Source organism: Phalangium opilio, unplaced genomic scaffold (assembly GCF_054372755.1).
Source record: "Phalangium opilio isolate 3A_F unplaced genomic scaffold, DU_Popi_V2 ptg000101l_1, whole genome shotgun sequence".
In the NCBI taxonomy this organism is placed as follows: Eukaryota; Metazoa; Arthropoda; class Arachnida; order Opiliones; family Phalangiidae; genus Phalangium; species Phalangium opilio.
Window position 1 is genome coordinate 3,485,170 of NW_028324204.1, and position 18,046 is coordinate 3,503,215.

The window sequence follows — 18,046 nt, forward strand, 5'->3', positions numbered from 1 at the left end:
AAGTCTAGGATAGAATCGAGATTACAATTTGATCAAGAGTAGAATAGAAGCGATATTAAAATTTGATCAAATGTATGATAGAGTCGCGATAAACGCTTGATCAAATGTATGATACAACCATGATAAACATTTGATCAAATGTAGGATACAACCATGATAAACATTTGATCAAATTTATGATAGAACCGTTATAAACATTTGATCAAATGTATGATAGAACCACGATAAACATTTGATCAAATGTATGATAGAATCACGATAAACATTTGATCAAATGTATGATAGAATCAGGATAAACATTTGATCAAATGTATGATAGAATCACGATAAACATTTGATCAAATGTAGGATACAATCGAGATAACATTTGATCAAATGTATGATAGAACCACGATAAACATTTGATCAAATGTATGATAGAATCACGATAAACATTTGATCAAATGTATGATAGAACCGTTATAAAGATTTGATCAAATGTATGATAGAACCACGATAAACATTTGATCAAATGTATGATAGAATCACGATAAACATTTGATCAAATGTAGGATAGAATCGAGATAACATTTGATCAAATGTATGATAGAACCACGATAAACATTTGATCAAATATATGATAGAATCACGATAAACATTTGATCAAATGTATGATAGAACCGTTATAAAGATTTGATCAAATGTATGATAGAACCACGATAAACATTTGATCAAATATATGATAGAATCACGATAAACATTTGATCAAATGTATGATAGAACCGTTATAAAGATTTGATCAAATGTATGATAGAACCACGATAAACATTTGATCAAATGTATGATAGAACCACGATAAACATTTGATCAAATGTATGATAGAATCACGATAAACATTTGATCAAATGTATGATAGAATCACGATAAACATTTGATCAAATGTATGATAGAATCACGATAAACATTTGATCAAATGTATGATAGAATCATGATAAACATTTGATCAAATGTATGATAGAACCACGATAAACATTAGATCAAACGTAGGATAGAATCGAGATAGCATTTGATCAAATGTATGATAGAACCACGATAAACATTTGATCACATGTATGATAGAACCACGATAAACATTTGATCAAATGTATGATAGAACCACGATAAACATTTGATCAAATGTATGATAGAACCACGATAAACATTTGATCAAATGTATGATCGAACCACGATAAACATTTGATCAAATGTATGATCGAAACACGATAAACATTTGATCAAATGTAGGATAGAATCGAGATAACATTTGATCAAATTTATGATAGAACCACGATAATCATTTGATGAAATGTATGACAGAACCACGATAAACATTTGATCAAATGTATGATAGAACCACGATAAACATTTGATTAATTTCACAACAAAACCGCGATAAACATTTGATTAATTTCACAACAAAACCGCGATAAACATTTGATCAAATGTGTGATAGAACATGGGATCAAAATTTGATGAAAATAATGAAAAATTGCTTTGAAAACATTTTGATTAGATTTATTGAAATCCAAACTATATCAAGGTTTGATCGGCCCAATTTTGGATCAACTTCGTTTGATCAATATTTGATCATACATTTTCGTAAGGGATTACGCGTTAAAAGTTCATTTTATATTTAAATGATCAACTATTACTGTATTTACTTAAAAATGGAGTTGCCAGGCGCCAGCCAGAACTAAAAATCGTTAGTTAAAGATCGGATTAGAAAGACCACGGCTGCCGCAAAATCATGTAAAAAACTTTATATAGTTCTCACAATTCAACGTTGTTGAAATATAATTTACTGTAAGCACGTAAAATTGAAATTAACAAATTTGGTGATGAACTGTAATTTTGATTTCGCAAAATTTGAATCAGTAATTTACGGAGTAAATTACCGTTTTTAGAATATATGTTAATTTCACATCACTAGGTACGAGGGAATACTTGTCCTTAGAAGCAGAGAAACTACTAAAGGAATGGAAGGACCTGCCTTTGTACGTGCTTTGCCTAAATGTTACGACTTTCATCCCGTTTTTTCCGCTCTTAGATCTCTCTTCGTTTCCGGTTTTCTCTCATTGGTTAATATTTTCAAATATAGTTTTCCTCTTATTGGCTGCAGAGAAACGTTTTTTTTCGTCTGCAAGCAGCAGAGAAAGAACGGTCCTAGGCTTAGCGTGTTAAGGTTATTATGGTAAAAACTTAACTATTAATTAACCTTTTTCATCATGGGTTGTGAGTGTTGCTATGGTTTGTGTAATGCGCGGAGCAAGAGCCCCAAATCTAGTATTAAAGGTGCGGAAGGGGTGTTTTTTATTAAATTTCCTGATCAAAAGAAAAATTTGGAAAAATGTAAAAGGTGGGTCTTAGCATGTGGACGAAAGAATTTTACAATAGAAAACATTAAAAAATCGAGCTATGTATGTTCGAGACACTTTGTTGGGTTTCAAGGGCCTACATTAGAAAATCCGGACCCTGTACCTCTTTGTACAATATTAACCGAAGTTGATGTGACACCAGAGTGTATAAACACAACACCACCAAAACAAATTATAAAACACCGGAGATCTAACTCAGATTCGGTATGTAAATTGTAATTCCTATACGTTTTCTGGACTAAAAGTTTGTCCATTCTAGGTCAATGAAACCCCCATCGTGCGCAAAAGGTTTTGCCCAAGAGAACTGTGCTTAACTCCAATGTACAGACCCAATACAGAAACTTTATCACCAGTGAACTTCAATGCTGCGTCGAGTAAATTTAACATGAGTGATATATATCCACCTAAGGGATGGTCTCTCGAAGTTGTTGATGAAGGGTTTATTTTTACAAAGCACCAAAACAATTTTAAAGTTATCGAAGTTATAATTTTAACAAGTGTTGAGGATACCTCAACATGTTCTCTCTCAGTGAAAGTTTGGGAGGAATTTTTGAATCCAGAGACGATTTTACCCAATGTTATGATCAAATCTGCTAATGATGTTTATATTTTTCTTGGAAAATTTGATGATTTCACCATATGCCCTGGCAATAATGATTGTGATTTGGTTTCTTTGTATAAACAATCGCGAAAAACTCCTCTTTACTCAACACCTAAAAGCTATTTTTGCACAAAGCGAGAATCTGTATATAGCAGAAGTTGTTTGAGGCTATACAGGAAAACAAATGCTCACCGGTGTCACGAATGTTTGAAATATCGGTGTCAACTAAGAATGATGAAGCTTCGCAGTTTAAAGCGTTCCAAAGACAAGGGGAAAGGAACTAAAGCCAGGATTATTGTGTCTAAATCTAAGCAGAATTTGTCCCAGTCCAAAGAAAATCTTAGAATTATAGAAACAATGGTACGATTTTGTAAAGAAAGACTAAAAAACGAAGAGAGAGGTTCATTTATATCAGTTTATTTGGAACAACAAATTAAAGCCATGACCACCTCAAAGCACGGAATGAGATGGGACCCTATATTTCTTAAGTGGTGCTGCTATTTAAAAAATAAATCCAAGTTGACTTACGATTCTCTGAGAAGATCAGGAACTATGCGTCTCCCAACTACCAGAACATTATATAACTACATGCACACTATTACTAGTGCATCTGGCTTTCACGATGAAGTTTTCAAACAAATGGCTGAAGAAACTAGAGTTGCCATGTTACCTGAGAATCAAAAATATTTTATGTTGTTGCTTGATGAAATGAAGGTCAAGGAAAATTTAGTTTGCCATAAAAACACGGGAATTGTAACCGGTTTTTCTAACTTGACTAAAGAGCATAATGAGTTGGACGATATGGAGCGAAAAATTACAGAAAATAGCACTCCGCCATTGGCTACTCAAGTTCTCCAACTGATGCTCCGGGGGATTACATCTAATATAATTATTCCTTTTGCCCATTTTCCAAGCAAAACTGCATCTGGAGCCGTACTTTATAGCATAATATGGGAAGCCATAAGGCGCTGCGAAAATGCTGGATTTAGAATTTTAGGCATAGTGGGTGATGGGGCCACAAGCAATAGAAAGTTTTTTCGCATGTGCTATCCTTCAGATAGTGATGAAAAAGGAATTCCCTATTTTACCGAGAATCTATACGCTACTGACGAAGAGCGCCAGTTATTCTTTATATCTGATGCACCCCACGCAATCAAAACGTGCCGAAATGGATTGAGTAATAGTTTTTGCAATTCTAAAGCGAGAAAATTATGGAAAAATGGAGAAGAAATTTCTTGGAAAATTATTATGCGGCTATATTACAAGAAACTGAGAGAAAAAGGACAATTCAAACACTTGCCAAAGCTAACTTATTCCCATGTTTTTCTAAATTCTTATTCAAGAATGCGTGTGAATCTTGCCACTCAAGTATTAAGCGAAACTGTTGCTTCGGCGATTGAAATTTTGTTTGCAAAAGAGTTGCCCAAATATAAGGAAACTGTTAAGTTTATTAGAACTTTCAACAAATATTTTGATTTATGCAATGTTAAAAGTTTAAACGATGCTTCTCGAACCCTCAATGAGGATAAAAAGCCTTACACTTCAATTGATGATCAACGACTAAAGGTTAGCTTTGATATATTTTTATTATTTTAAACTTTTTATATAATAAGTTCCCTATTATTGCAGTGGCTAGAATATGATTTCATTGAGTATTTGAATGACTGGGAGAGGGATGTCAGAGCCAGACCTGGTGACTTTTCAAAGTCAGAGAGAGACAAAATGTTGTTAAGCCGAGAGACCATTGAGGGACTAAAAATGACTGGTAAATACTTTAGAAACACTTGTGATACCAAAAACTCAATAACGTTTGTTTTCCTTGTAGCCTTTTCAACTGCAAAAATTGTACGCTTTCTTCTGAATAAAGGGGCATCTTTTGTTCTTACACAACATTTGAACCAAGATCCGTTGGAACAAAGCTTTGGTCGTCACAGATCGGCGTGTGGAAGGAACACCAATCCGTCAGTTTGGTTGTACGAAGCCAACATAGATAAATTAAAATCATTAAAGGGCGTTATACTTGAGGCTGTTGGAGGCAACACAAAATAAATAGAAATGGAAAGCCCAAATGAAAGTTGACTACCAGTCTTAAATCTTTTATTCCATCTTACCTTCCAAAATTAATTAATCAATTACGTGAAACATTTGATTATCACAGTTTAAATAATAAAAATTATCACTAAGAATATTACAAGCTTGTTTTTGGTCATTAATAGGGTAGCTTACACTTTGAGGAACATTAATTGGCACATGTTGGGATATGAAATTATCACAATTTTTTAAATTACCACAAACAGTTAGTTGTTTGAGAGTGAAAGACTTTAGTTTTTTTCTTTGCTGGTGACCTCTCTCCTTTCTTTGGGGAAGGGGGGCTTTTCTTTCTATTATTTTCAGAGGTAGTCTTTTTTAAATTGCTTTGATCAAAAAATGAAACTTTGGAGGAACTTGGTTTAATAAGGGCACTTAGTCCTGATAAGCCCGAAGTTAAAACGATGGACTCCTCATTATGTATTTGAGCTTTTTTCGTACTTTTCTTTTGTTTGTTTTCTTTACAAGTATTAATTAGTTTGTTTTTATCACAGTGACTGACGGAATTTTGATTTGTAAATTGCAAAAAAATATCTCTATCTGGATCATTATCCAGGAAACTTAAATCATTGCTAGGATTTTCTTTCGTAGAATGTGTACAAATGTCGCATTTTGATTTAGCCGCTTCACTCTTTTCTTTCAAATCTTTTCTAAGGGCTTTCTTTGTTTTCAACGCTTCTTTGGTATTGTACTGATACTGGTCCATCACGTCATTGACTAGGCATTTGCCCCTGGTATTAAAAAAGGCATCTAATATTTTAGAAAACACCTTGCATTCAATATCATTTGGGTATATTTGAAGCCAGTTCTCCTTAATTTCTTTGACTTGTAATACCGCATTTATTCCGATTTCTTTCAGTTTTTTGTCCCTGGTTTTACTTGGAGATTCGACGTAAAACTTGTCAGAAATTTCTTTTACGTTTTTCATCAGATCAAAAAACTCATCTGTCACGTTTGTTAATCTTCCTCTTGTTAATTTGGCTATCCAACGTTCCGACGGAGTAACCATCTCATTTGCTAGTTCATTATCTAGATCTTTTTTAAGTTTGGCTAAGTGATCTTCTTGTTTCTTAGCTTTTGAGAATGTAGCATAGCCACTAACAAATCTTAAGACATCATTATTTATTTCTTCTTTTTGGGGCCACTCGATGTCATCTTTTTCTAAACTTTTAATTTTATTTGTTTTTTTTTCATGGGCTACGAGAACTTTTTCAATGCCAATTTTCGAATTCACCATGAACGTGGAATAATACTTCTCAAAAATGACATTAACAACGGATTTTTGATATTGGATTGGAAGCAAAGCAAAACTAGCTAGATTCCTTTCTAAAATACTTCTAACCAAATCATTCTTTCGTTCTTTACGACATAATTTATTTACTTCTTGCAAGTATTCTTCCCTTGTGGTGTATGATTTAAATGCAATTGAATGCTGTAATATTGAATGCAGCTTGCTTAAACTTAGCTGATTGTTGCTTAATTGGATTAATGATTTTTCAACGTTAGTTTTAATATCGGGGTCTGCATATTCTTGGGGAAGCCTTATCTTCAATTCATCAACAGTAGATTGTAAGATATATTTGGTTTCACATTCATCATCTGCAAAATAGGCTTATTATTATGATAAACTTATATTTTGATCTATATTGGTAATAAAGCATTTACCTTTATTAAAATTCGCCATAATTTCGAGCTCTTCAGCCATTGATTCAGATGCTCTGGAAGCATAAGCAGACGCCAGGTTTTCAATTTAAAATTAAGCTCCGCCTACTTTCTAACGTTAAAATCAAGACGTCATAACCGGAAGCAGAGAGAGAACTGTTGCCTGTAACAACAAGAGCCCCTAGTTGCTATTCCTTTAGTAGTTTCTCTGTTAGAAGCGGGCAATTATTTGTGTGGCACCAATTTATTCAAAATCACAACAATGGTTGCCATTGTAATTTGTTCCACCTATTTAATAAAGATAGAAAGAAATTATCGCGTCAGAGGGGGGGGCTATGATTTATCAAAACGCAGTGACTAGTCTTGACCAGGGATCCGTGTAAGTTTATTAGCAGGAATGAAGAACGGTTAGTATTTACTTCAGTGCGACTCATAGATCCAATCCCTTCAATTCGTAACGAAAATTTTAGTAGTGATAGCTACCTAGATATGCAGACATCCAAGATGGCCGCCACCCCAAGATGGCCGCCATCCAACCAACTCCAACCAAACTTCCAACCCTAGATTGGTTTCAAACCAAGGTTTTGAGACAAGTCCGGACTGGCCCGAGCTCTTACACGCTATTTTTAAACCCCATGACGTCATCTTATTAACTCAAACCAAAACTTAAACTATATTCATCGCTGGCTTGCTAGTAATGGGCTCGATTTCGTAAAGAGTTAATGAACCCGTAAACAAAGAAGAAAATGCGGCACAGCATATTGGGAGGGTTCCAATTGTAAATGATATTTAAATAGCTAGTACAATAAGCATATAATTATAAGTCTGAAAAGAAAATACAGATTTACAAATAAAAATTTTTAATAACATAAAGTATATACAATAACTAGCAAAAAGACATGTATAATAATAACAAAGATATTTACAAAAGAACCCACCACCATTAAAAAATGACTAGACACCAGTCGAGCCAAACCCCCCACTCCCACGAAGCGTTGGGGTTAGATTCTAGAAACAATATATAAAACGTGTTACACGCTGAATCCTAAATTAAAACTAAAGTTATTTACCGCTGCTTCCAACGGCCTTAACAATAGCACCGGTGTAACTATTAATTGGGCAACTCTATCGCCCCGCCGGACAGTGTAGGGGGTTTCCCCTACGTTGGCTATGACCACTTTCAGGGGGCCCCGATAGTCGGCGTCTATTGTTATTCTTTAGAAATATTATACTGTTGGGCATTATAAAATAACTAATAAACATACCTATAGTCCCTTCGGCGACAAACAGCCCTTGGACCGTTAAGCTACTACGGCCAACAATGCGACCGTAGCTGTTCGCCGGTAGCATAACGGCTAACCCGGTCGACAAGATTTTGACACCATGCGGTTCAATCATGGTATCTACTGGACAATATAAGTCCAGTCCGGCCGAGTGGGGAGTGGCGCGACGAGGAGTTAGCGCTGCCGGATGAATTTTGACAAACGACAGGGCGGGTAATCGAGGAGCGGTAGAGAAAGACATCTTAAAGTGGTTGGGATTGGTGTTTAAGTAACAGAAGTTAAACAACTGATAACTTTCACCTTGAAACACGGGGCTTATATAGTAAATTATGGAGGTTAAATCTAATAGTGTCTAGCTTTCAAGATTTTTAAGAAACTATTTTTTCGATAATAAGGAAAAAAGTTAATTAGGTATATATTCATAGAATGAGAAATCTCTCCAAGGTCTAGGTTTATTTTTTCTATATGCAAAACTTGTCTAGTCACGATTTAAATAATTCAAATAAGATCGTGTGATATTAAAAATTTATGCGCGAAGGTTAAGAAGGAGTTACCTTGACAGAAGGCCGAGGGGTTAGGTTTTTTTTTTATGGGTCTGCAAAGTTTGTTTGAGCCTGTCTGGGTGTGATTGGAATAATATAATTCGAATAATATGCATAAGATTTCCTTATAGGAAAATTTTTTGATGAAGGTTAAAAGTAATTATTTTGGGAGGAAGTGAAATTATTTTTAACATGATTTAAATATGAATAAACGTATATTAATATTAAACTATAGAGGTGTTTTTTATATGCGTATCTACGCTAATATCCTTCATAATCTCCAGTATCAACTCGTCAATAAAAAATGCATTTAAGGTTAAATTAACAAATCGCTTGTTGATACACTTAATAAAAGTAAAATTAGGTGGTTTTATGAAAAAAAAAACCATATCTGGGCCTGTATTCTAAAAAAAATGGCCCTGAGATTTTGGTATAAAAGCTGGAGCATCGGCAGTAGATTTTCACAATCGAACTACCAGCAATGAGTCACTATCAAGAATCGCAATCGCTCTCTCAATCACTTCTTGAGTCTCCGCCGTCTTCTCCCGGGGATCGACCAGGCCCTAGTCGCGGTCGCCGCGCATTAACCCAATTTGTAAGACCATCGCCGCCGGAAGTTCTTATCGACTCCGACGACGATAGCTTTGTACAGGAGGTACTCCAAAAAAATATTGTCGGATCCAGCGGGATCGAAGGCTCTTTTCGCCTTCGAAAAGACGGTCAATACTACGAGACCAAAGTCCCCCCACGCCAGGGGGATTTCTACGTGGATCTTGCAATCTACAAATTCTCGGACATCAAAAACTCCCAGCCCGATAAGGTCTGGGAGTGTGACCACAAGAGGCTAAAGACAGTCCTCAAAAAAAACAATAGTGAAGGCGTTAAATTGATTAACGCCTTCCACAAGCTGGTGGAGGCCGTCAAACAGGACGAGGAGGCTAAACAGCAGCCCCCCAGTAAAGTACGTATCTATTTAACAATGAATCTGCAAGCCAAGTTTTTTCTAATTGTTTTATTTCTGATAGAAATTCAAAAAATGAGTTCGAGCAGCAGCAGCGGCAGCGACTCGGAGGGTAGTGAGAGGGAGGAACACGCGCAGGTAAACCGGTACTACACAATTGAGCGGCAGATTGACAAAACGAGTCGCAAATGGCACTGTAAACAAATCGATTTGCGTATAGCTTTTAAAAATTTGGATGACATCCCAACGAGAGATTTTTTTCGAATTTTTCGAAAAATTCTCGACGAAGTTATACGTAAATTAGTAACCGAGAATCCCGGGTATAATCGGGTTCGATTTGTTTTAAGTTCCCCCGGATTGACGACCCCCGTTAATATTAAATTTATAAAAATTGACAAATTCACCAGTAAGCGAATTATGCGCACCATCTATAGAGTAACGCAATCTAGTCGGGACTTTGTCTTTAATGGTGAAGATTTTCAGTTTGACATAATTTTTTTAAACCTCGATGCCAATATAGGGACTTATTATAAATCCATTAAAAATAGAACTTTGGTTAATTTGGATTATTTCGTTAAACAAAATAACCAATTTATTTTTATGGAGAATAATGATAACCTTTGTTTTGCTCGAAGTTTAGTTCTGGGTAAAGAGATGGCCGATCGCAATTTTTGTCAACAAAATAAGCAAGGTCCGCCCTTTAACCAGGACAATTTTAACAAACTGAGGCGCAATAGCACTCTTCAAGGTAATATTGCGAAAATCTTGCACAGAAAAGCCGGAGTCCCCGAAGGTTTCGTTACTCTAGAAGATATTCAAAAATTTCAAAATTATTTAGCTCCCCATTATCGGATTGTGATAGTTGATGCTGCGAATAATTTTACCGTATTTTTTAAAGGACCCCAAGCTCCTAAATTTATCTATCTCTTAAAAATTGGCGACCATATCCACCCTGCAAAAACTTGGCACGGCATGATGGGGGGTTGTATCTCTTGCGATTTATGCTTAAAATCTTTTTACAAACGTGAATTGTTAAAAGAGCATAAATGCCCCGAGGATACAAAACCCTATATATGTTTTCGGTGTCAAGGAGAAGCTTTTCATTTAACCAACGAGGACGTTTTAAAACGCTGCGACGAATGCCACCGCTACTTTTTCCCGGGCCCCTGCTACGAAACTCATTTACTTAATGGCACCTGCGCGAGCCAAAAACGATGTTTAGAATGTGGGCGGCTGATGGGCGAGGATCACGACTGCAATCCGGAATGCTCTCAATGTAAAATAGTTCATCCGCCAGGTGAACATTTTGTTATGCCTTTGGAAACCAAAATGAAAGCCTCGCGGTTTATTTATTACGACATTGAGACTATTCTTAGAAATAATATCCACGTCCCCATTTTATTAGTTTGCGACGTGCAGACTGAGGCTGGCTTTGAAACCAGAATTTTTTACGGCGCCAATTGCGTCGAGCAATTTTTAAATTATTTATTTAGCATAGAACAAGTAGTTTTGACTGGACAAAAACGTAAAACGTACCGACCACGCTTTACTAACACTCAAGTCGTAGCTCATTACGCGAAAGCTTTTGATAACTTCTTAATTCTCAACGCTTTAATTCATAGACATGTCACCCCTGCCGTTATTTTTGACGGCAGTAAAATTTTAATGATTCATCTCGAGGGACCGCAAATTAGATTTCTCGATAGCTTTAATTATATTAGTCAGCCTCTGCGTAATTTCACCAGCATGTTTAACCTCGGCGATGTGGCGAAGGGATTTTTTCCATTTGATTTTCATACCGAAGAAAATCTAAATTACATTGGCGTCATCCCTGAAGCTTCGTACTTTAACGTAGCTCAAATGAAGGCCAATGATTATCGAGATTTTCAAACTTGGTACGCGTCAATGGAAGGATCTATTTACAATATCAAAGAGGAGCTTATTAAATATTGCATTCAAGATGTCCGAGTCCTGAGACAAGGCGTCGAAGCTTTTAGAAAAATTTACGTTGATCTAACAAAATTAGACCCTTTCTGCTTGAAAAATATCACTTTGGCGGGTGCTCTAACAACTATTTATCTTAACAATTACTATAAACCTTACAGCATGGGTATCGTTCCTTCTAATGGGTATAACGCAAAATTTAATCACAGTCAAATTAGCTTAAAATATCTCGCTTGGGTGGAGAAAACGGAAAACATAAAATTGCGAACGGCTTTAAGCTATGGCGGTGAATATCGCGTGGGTCGCTATTTAGTCGATGGCTATAGCGAAACTCCGCCCAAAATCTACGATTTCCACGGTTGTTACTTTCACGGTTGTCCATGTCAAAAACTTAATGTCTACAATACCCAACTCAAGGCCAGCAACAGATTTCTGTACGAGCGGACTTTAGATAGAGAGTTGTTTATTAAAGAGAATATGCCCGGCTACGAGTACACATCGATTTTTGAGTGTCAATTTGTTAAGCTTTTAAAAGAAAACGCCGAAGCTAAGGCCTTTTGCAAAAGTTTAACTTTTCGACCTCAAATATCAGCTCGTAGCGCTCTCTATGGGGGACGAACGGAAAATTTTGTTCTCAACTGCCACGTGCAAGGTGAGGAGAAAATTTTCTACAAGGATATTATTTCTTTGTACCCGAAAGTCTGTCGTGATTTTCCGTACCCTAGCGGCCATCCCATTATCTATAACAGAGATTTTGACAAATCGCCAGGGTGGTATTTTGGTGTTATGAGTTGTCGTCTGCTGGCCCCTCAGGATCTCCACATACCCTTAATTCCCTTTCGCAGCGGTGGTAAATTAGCCTACGCCCTCTGTCGCACGTGTCTAGAACTGCGAGCGGAAATCTGCGATCACACGGTCAATGAACGAGCTTTCGAATCAGTCTGGCCAACGGTAGAAGTCTATGCCGCTATGAAGCATGGTTATAAACTCCTCGATATATTCGAGGTTTACCATTATCCAAAAACGGAATATTTCTTCGCCCAGTACATGACTGATTTTATCGCCTTGAAAGTGAAGAATTCCGGATTTCCCGCTCACGCGCAAACGCCTCTGCAAAAAGAGGCGTATATCGCCGATATAAACAAGAATGAAAAGCTTTCTCTGACCGTGGCGGATATTCAATCAAATCCTTCCCTGCGTAATATCGCAAAAATTAATTTAAATTCTCTTTGGGGTCGCATGGCATTAAATACGGGAAAGATTCGCAGCATCTTTATCAACAATTACTACGAATTGATACGATACGCGAGCGATTACACTCTGGAATTAGTCGACTTACGGCCAATCACAGATTCAATCGCTCTCTTATCGTACAAAGCCAAAAGCGATTACATTCTAGACTACAAACTGGGGTCGGCTATTGTGGGTAGCTTCGTCTCGTGCTACGGGCGACTCGAATTGAACAAGATGCTGCTTCAATTGGACCGCGCAGCTTTGTATTGTGACACCGACTCGATAATCTACCGCCATCTACCGGGAAAGTTTGACATTCCAACTGGCAATCATATTGGTTGCTGGGCGGACGAACTCGGCGGTGATTATATAACTTCCTTTTGTAGTACCGGTGCCAAAAGCTACTCGTTTCGCACTAGCAAAGGAAAAGAAGTCAAGAAAATTAAAGGGTTGACGTTAAATCGAGAAAATCTGGAAAAACTTGACTTTGAAACCTTTGAAAGTGTGGCGATGAATCCGGAAAAGGAAGTTACAGTCAATGTCCCTTTTAATTTTAAACGGGATAAATACAAGCTGCAGCTAGAGGCCGTTAAAATCACCAAAAGATTTCGCCAAACCTCGAATAAGAGATTGTTGAACGCCGATTTGACAACCAGTCGACCCTACGGTTTTAAAGAGTCAGCATCCGCTTCAACATCTCTCGCGCATGAATTACGAGGCTAGGCGAAGACATACTTTCGAGGGCTTGTGGGAATCTTGCGTTCCCATCGAAGCCCTGGCCAAAGACGGTTTCTATCTTGCAGATGTAGAAACACAGACGACGCGCTGCGCCTTTTGCGACATCGCCTTGTACCAGTGGCGTTGCACGGACAGTCCATCCAGGGAGCACCGCAAGCACAGTCCATCGTGCGCGATGGTTTCCAAAAAGCCGTGCAACAACAAACCACTGCGGCAGGGGCTTCCCGACTTCCCGACCAGCGAGGGCACGGATGTTTGCGACCATCTGGTCCAGACACGCCCAACCACCAACGAAGAGCGGTCGGGAACCGAAAAAGTGCGCGTGCGCATCCATCCGTCGTGTTCGCTACAGTAGTGCGTGTTTACATCCTACCACCCTCCGAGTCGCGCGTCAACTTTAGCCTCCTCAACGCCCAACGCTTCCGCCAGCGTTGTCTGGAATTAGAAGAGAAACTTTTTAAAAAAACAATTACTTCATAGGGGAATTTTTTTTTTGGGTAAAAGGGTTTCGTTAATATTGTTTAAATATTTTCTAATTTGTGTTTATTAAGGGTCTTTGGTTTTTGGGCTAATTGTATTTTTGATTATATATATTATATATATATATATATATATATAAACTGTTAATTAAAATAAAAATGTTTATTAATCAAGATGAATCCAGCCGAGTCGGTCTCGCATTCTTTAAAGTTCCAAACACCCGCCCAGTTTCTAATCGTGGGGCCAACGCAAGCGGGGAAGAGTTTTCTTTTAAGTAACTTATTGCAAAATCATCAACTTATGTTTGACCCGCCGCATAAACAGGTTATTTATTGCTACGCGGCCTGGCAACCAAACTACGAAAAATTGAAACAATTGATTCCGGGAATTCAATTTATTCAAGGCTTGCCAACGGCCGATCCGGATTTTTGGGAAACTCATCGCGACTCCTACTTGGTATTAGATGATTTAGCTAGTCAATTAATTAAACGTTTCCTAAAGGTAGCCAGTCGCGAATAATTTCCCAAAACTCTTCGTATTTTATAATAATGAAAAATCCTCGCGATGTCGCCTCTATTCGTTATCTAGCCCAACAGATTAGTCCCGATAATCCGAAACGTATTACGGATGCGTACAGGCTAGCCACTAAAGAACCCTATAGTTATTTGGTAATTGATTTAAAACAAGAAACTCCGGACAACTTACGGCTCAGATCTCGAGTTCTACCTCACGAGGCGCCTATGTATGTGTATGTCGATTAAATTTAATTGTCATTTGAATAATGGCGCCGCGCGTTAAACAACGATCAGGAAAACGTTCTCGCCTCGTAGTAGCGCGTCCCTCATCAAAATTTGCTAAATTTGTCCCCTATTTACAGAGTCTACGTCAAACTAGCTGTAAACAACGGCGTACACTCTTAAACAATAGTAGCACGCCTCAATTAAAAAGCATTCAAACAATTTGTAAGAATTTAAAGGGCGGGGGCATTTTTTTAAGTAAAGACCGTAAAAAGAGGTTGGCCAAGTACAAGAAAATTATTAGACAATTAGGCTCGAGTACCTTGTCGCAGAAAAGCAAAAAGAAGTTGCTCTTGCAGCAATCAGGTGGATTTCTCACGACGTTGCTTGCCGCAATTTTGCCTTCAATTGTGCAAGCAATAGCGGCTAAACTATGAAACAAATGGTTCTTGTCCCCGCTAGCGCCGTAACTTCGACGGCGGCGCAAGAACATTCGGCCTTGGACCGAGAGATTGATGATATTTTAAAATCGCCATTGAGTGCTCGTGATAAATTATATAAATATTTAGACGCCTTTAATAAATATTTAAGTATCGAGAAAAAAATCCCCTTACCAAAATTTGAAGTAACGATGCCTTCAATGGCGTCTTCAGCCGCGTCTATACCGTCATTATTGACCACCTCTAAAACGCCGCCTCGAAAAAAACAATCTTCATGGCCAAGTTCTGCCCCGTCATCTCCCTCCTTAAGTTCTTCAGGTAGTGCTTTTACCACGCCGCCACGCTATAAAATTAAGCCTCGGGAGAGAGTTTTAAAAAGCGAAGCCGGAACTCCTACACCTGATGAACTTTACCAGCAATTTGGGCCAACCTATGTTGGCGATATGGTAAAACGTCAAGCTGAAGTTTTGGCGAAAAGCTTGCAAAAAACATTTTTCACGCCAAAAAGAGAGATAGAAGAAGAAGAGGGGGCTGTCGGATATGCAAATCGCGATGACGACGGCGATTTTCAAGAAGAAATCGTCGATGAACAGGAAAATATACCAGAAGACAACGCGGAAAGTTTAACGGACCTAGAAAACCTGTTTGAAAGCGCCTCTGCCAAGCAGAAGAAAAAAAAACAAAAAAAGCCTCGGAAGAAAAAAGATGAACTTCAAAACTTAGGACCGCTGGTTCCATCTAACGAGAGGAGAAAGAGGCACAATAAATGGCGCGATATTAATTAAATGTAATATTTAGACAAAATAAAAATTGTTTTATTGCGAACAATATCTGTGTACATGTTTTTTTAAATGTAAAGATAAATATAATAAAGCGACATAATCGTTAAGTTTAAGATTCTGATCATAGATGCCGTCTAATATCGTCTTCCTTGAGATTCCATCGGCCCTTAGTGTTAGGTACAGACAACAATGGATGCCGCACAGTTGAAAAAAAGGGTGTTGAATTTGATGCTTGTTGTAAACAACTCTTTTCCCGTATCGTTTTAAATTAACCCTATAGAATCGTGGCGAATTTCCGTATGTGCAGAACATTTCCACCGTGTCATTGCTGCAATAACACGCTATCCAATGCTGTCCAGCCTGGCCAGATGGTTCATTGTTAAATACGAAGCAAAATTTGGATTGTTTAGGACGATGCGGTAGCTTGTCCACCGGGAAGCAACCCAGGTAATAGGGTCGCGTCCTTTTGTCGCAAGTTAAAAGAGCGTTTATTTGCGAAGTGTTCATAATTGGCTCTTGACGAGGCCCGTCTCAGGTAACGAGACTTTTTGCAATTCGGCGGCGTAGAAGACGCCCAGAATTTCTTCTCCCTTCAAATCTGCTACTCGATACACGGGTGGAGACCTTGGTATGACGTCAACAACGCGTAATATTTCGTCAGTAAAAGTCCCACCAGAGCTAATTTTTCTAAAAACCCGACTGGCTATAGAAAGACGCACGTGGTCGCCAATTTTAAATCTTGGCGCGTATCGATGAATTCCGTTAGATTTGCCGTACAATTTATTCCAAATAATTGATTCGTTATCTATATTAACATTTGTCGGCGCTATGCCGGTAGTTGAATGAACCCGTTCATTATAAGCTCGAGTTATTAAAGGTAAATATTTCACGTAATTTTTATTTCCCGTGGCCGTTATAACCTTGGCAATCTGCTCCTTAATTGTTCTTATAAAACGCTCGGCTAAACTAGCTTTATGCTGACTTCGGGCAAAATGTATTTGCACATTGTTGCGCTTCAAAAAAGAGTCAAAGTTGCGCGAACTAAACTCCCCACCAAAGTCAGCGTATATTTTCAACGGAATCCTCTCTCGAAATATGGTTTTGAAAGCTTCGATAACCTCGCCAGATGTTTTGTTTTTAAGAGGTATTGTCCATCCGTACCGGCTTAGGACATCAATGACGCACAAGACGTAACGAACATTTTTATTAAAACGTTTTAATTTTGGTAGATCCATCAAATCAGCTTGAAAGACATCGTCCATGCTCGAGGCGTACACTTGGTTGGTTTTGAAGCGGAAGCGTCTAAAACGATGTTTCGTGTAGGCTGGTTGTTTCTCGAGAAAGGCGGTTAATTTTGCTTTGGACACGCCCGGTAAAGCTTTTTGTAGCCTGGCTAGCGACCCATAAGCGGCCGGATTAGCCACGTCGTAATAAATTTTTCTAATTTTAGTATCCATATTGTAGCGAGTGTAAATAACGACTAAAATGTTTTCCCAATAAACAACTTTATTTATTATCCACAAAGGTATTTTAAAATCACAATATCAGTTAAACAATTACTATATATCAATACATTTTTTTAAAACATCCGTCATATTTAATAACCATAAATCAAGGCGTTCTTTAAATCGGCAAAATTGTTGGTAAAATAAGAGTAAATATCCTCTTGATCATCTAACCATCCATTTTCATCCTCAAACTGCCTTAAAATTTTGTTCCGGTCCAGTTGAGGCAGCGCTTCGTGCAAATTTCGCTCGATTCGATCACCGAAATTCGTGTCAAATTCCGAGCAGCTTTGAGAGTGGCAGATTTGTTTTCGACACTCGATGTTGCCGCAGGTGGAAGTGACGTCAAACAAAGTGGTGGTCAGCTCGTTTAAAATTAATTCACGCATTCGACAGACAGCTATTCCTTTAGCCTTGATAGTCTCGTCAATGAGAGGCTTTAAATTGAGCAACGTCTGCCAGCCTGTTTTGTCCAGGCTGAATCCTTCGCTGGTGCTAAAGTTGAGGAAATAACGACTTCCGCTGCCTCGTTCGTAGTGTCGAAGATCAATTAGCCGTTCTTCTTTCGAATTGACGAAACATTCCAGCTTGAGGCGTTCTTTGACGGGCAACCAAATATGATAGCGAGGAATTTTTCCCTCGAGAAAAGAGGTGATT

General features: G+C 37.9%; 1 long non-coding RNA gene across 1 annotated transcript; it reads left to right on the plus strand.

The window, feature by feature from the left end:
* The first annotated feature begins 16,598 nt into the window (after nt 1–16,598).
* LOC149630973 (uncharacterized) lies at nt 16,599–17,615 on the plus strand. Its single transcript, XR_016374096.1, has 4 exons — nt 16,599–16,761; nt 16,855–17,028; nt 17,114–17,409; nt 17,501–17,615. It is a non-coding gene; the product is annotated as an uncharacterized LOC149630973 (long non-coding RNA).
* The last annotated feature ends 431 nt before the right edge of the window (nt 17,616–18,046 follow it).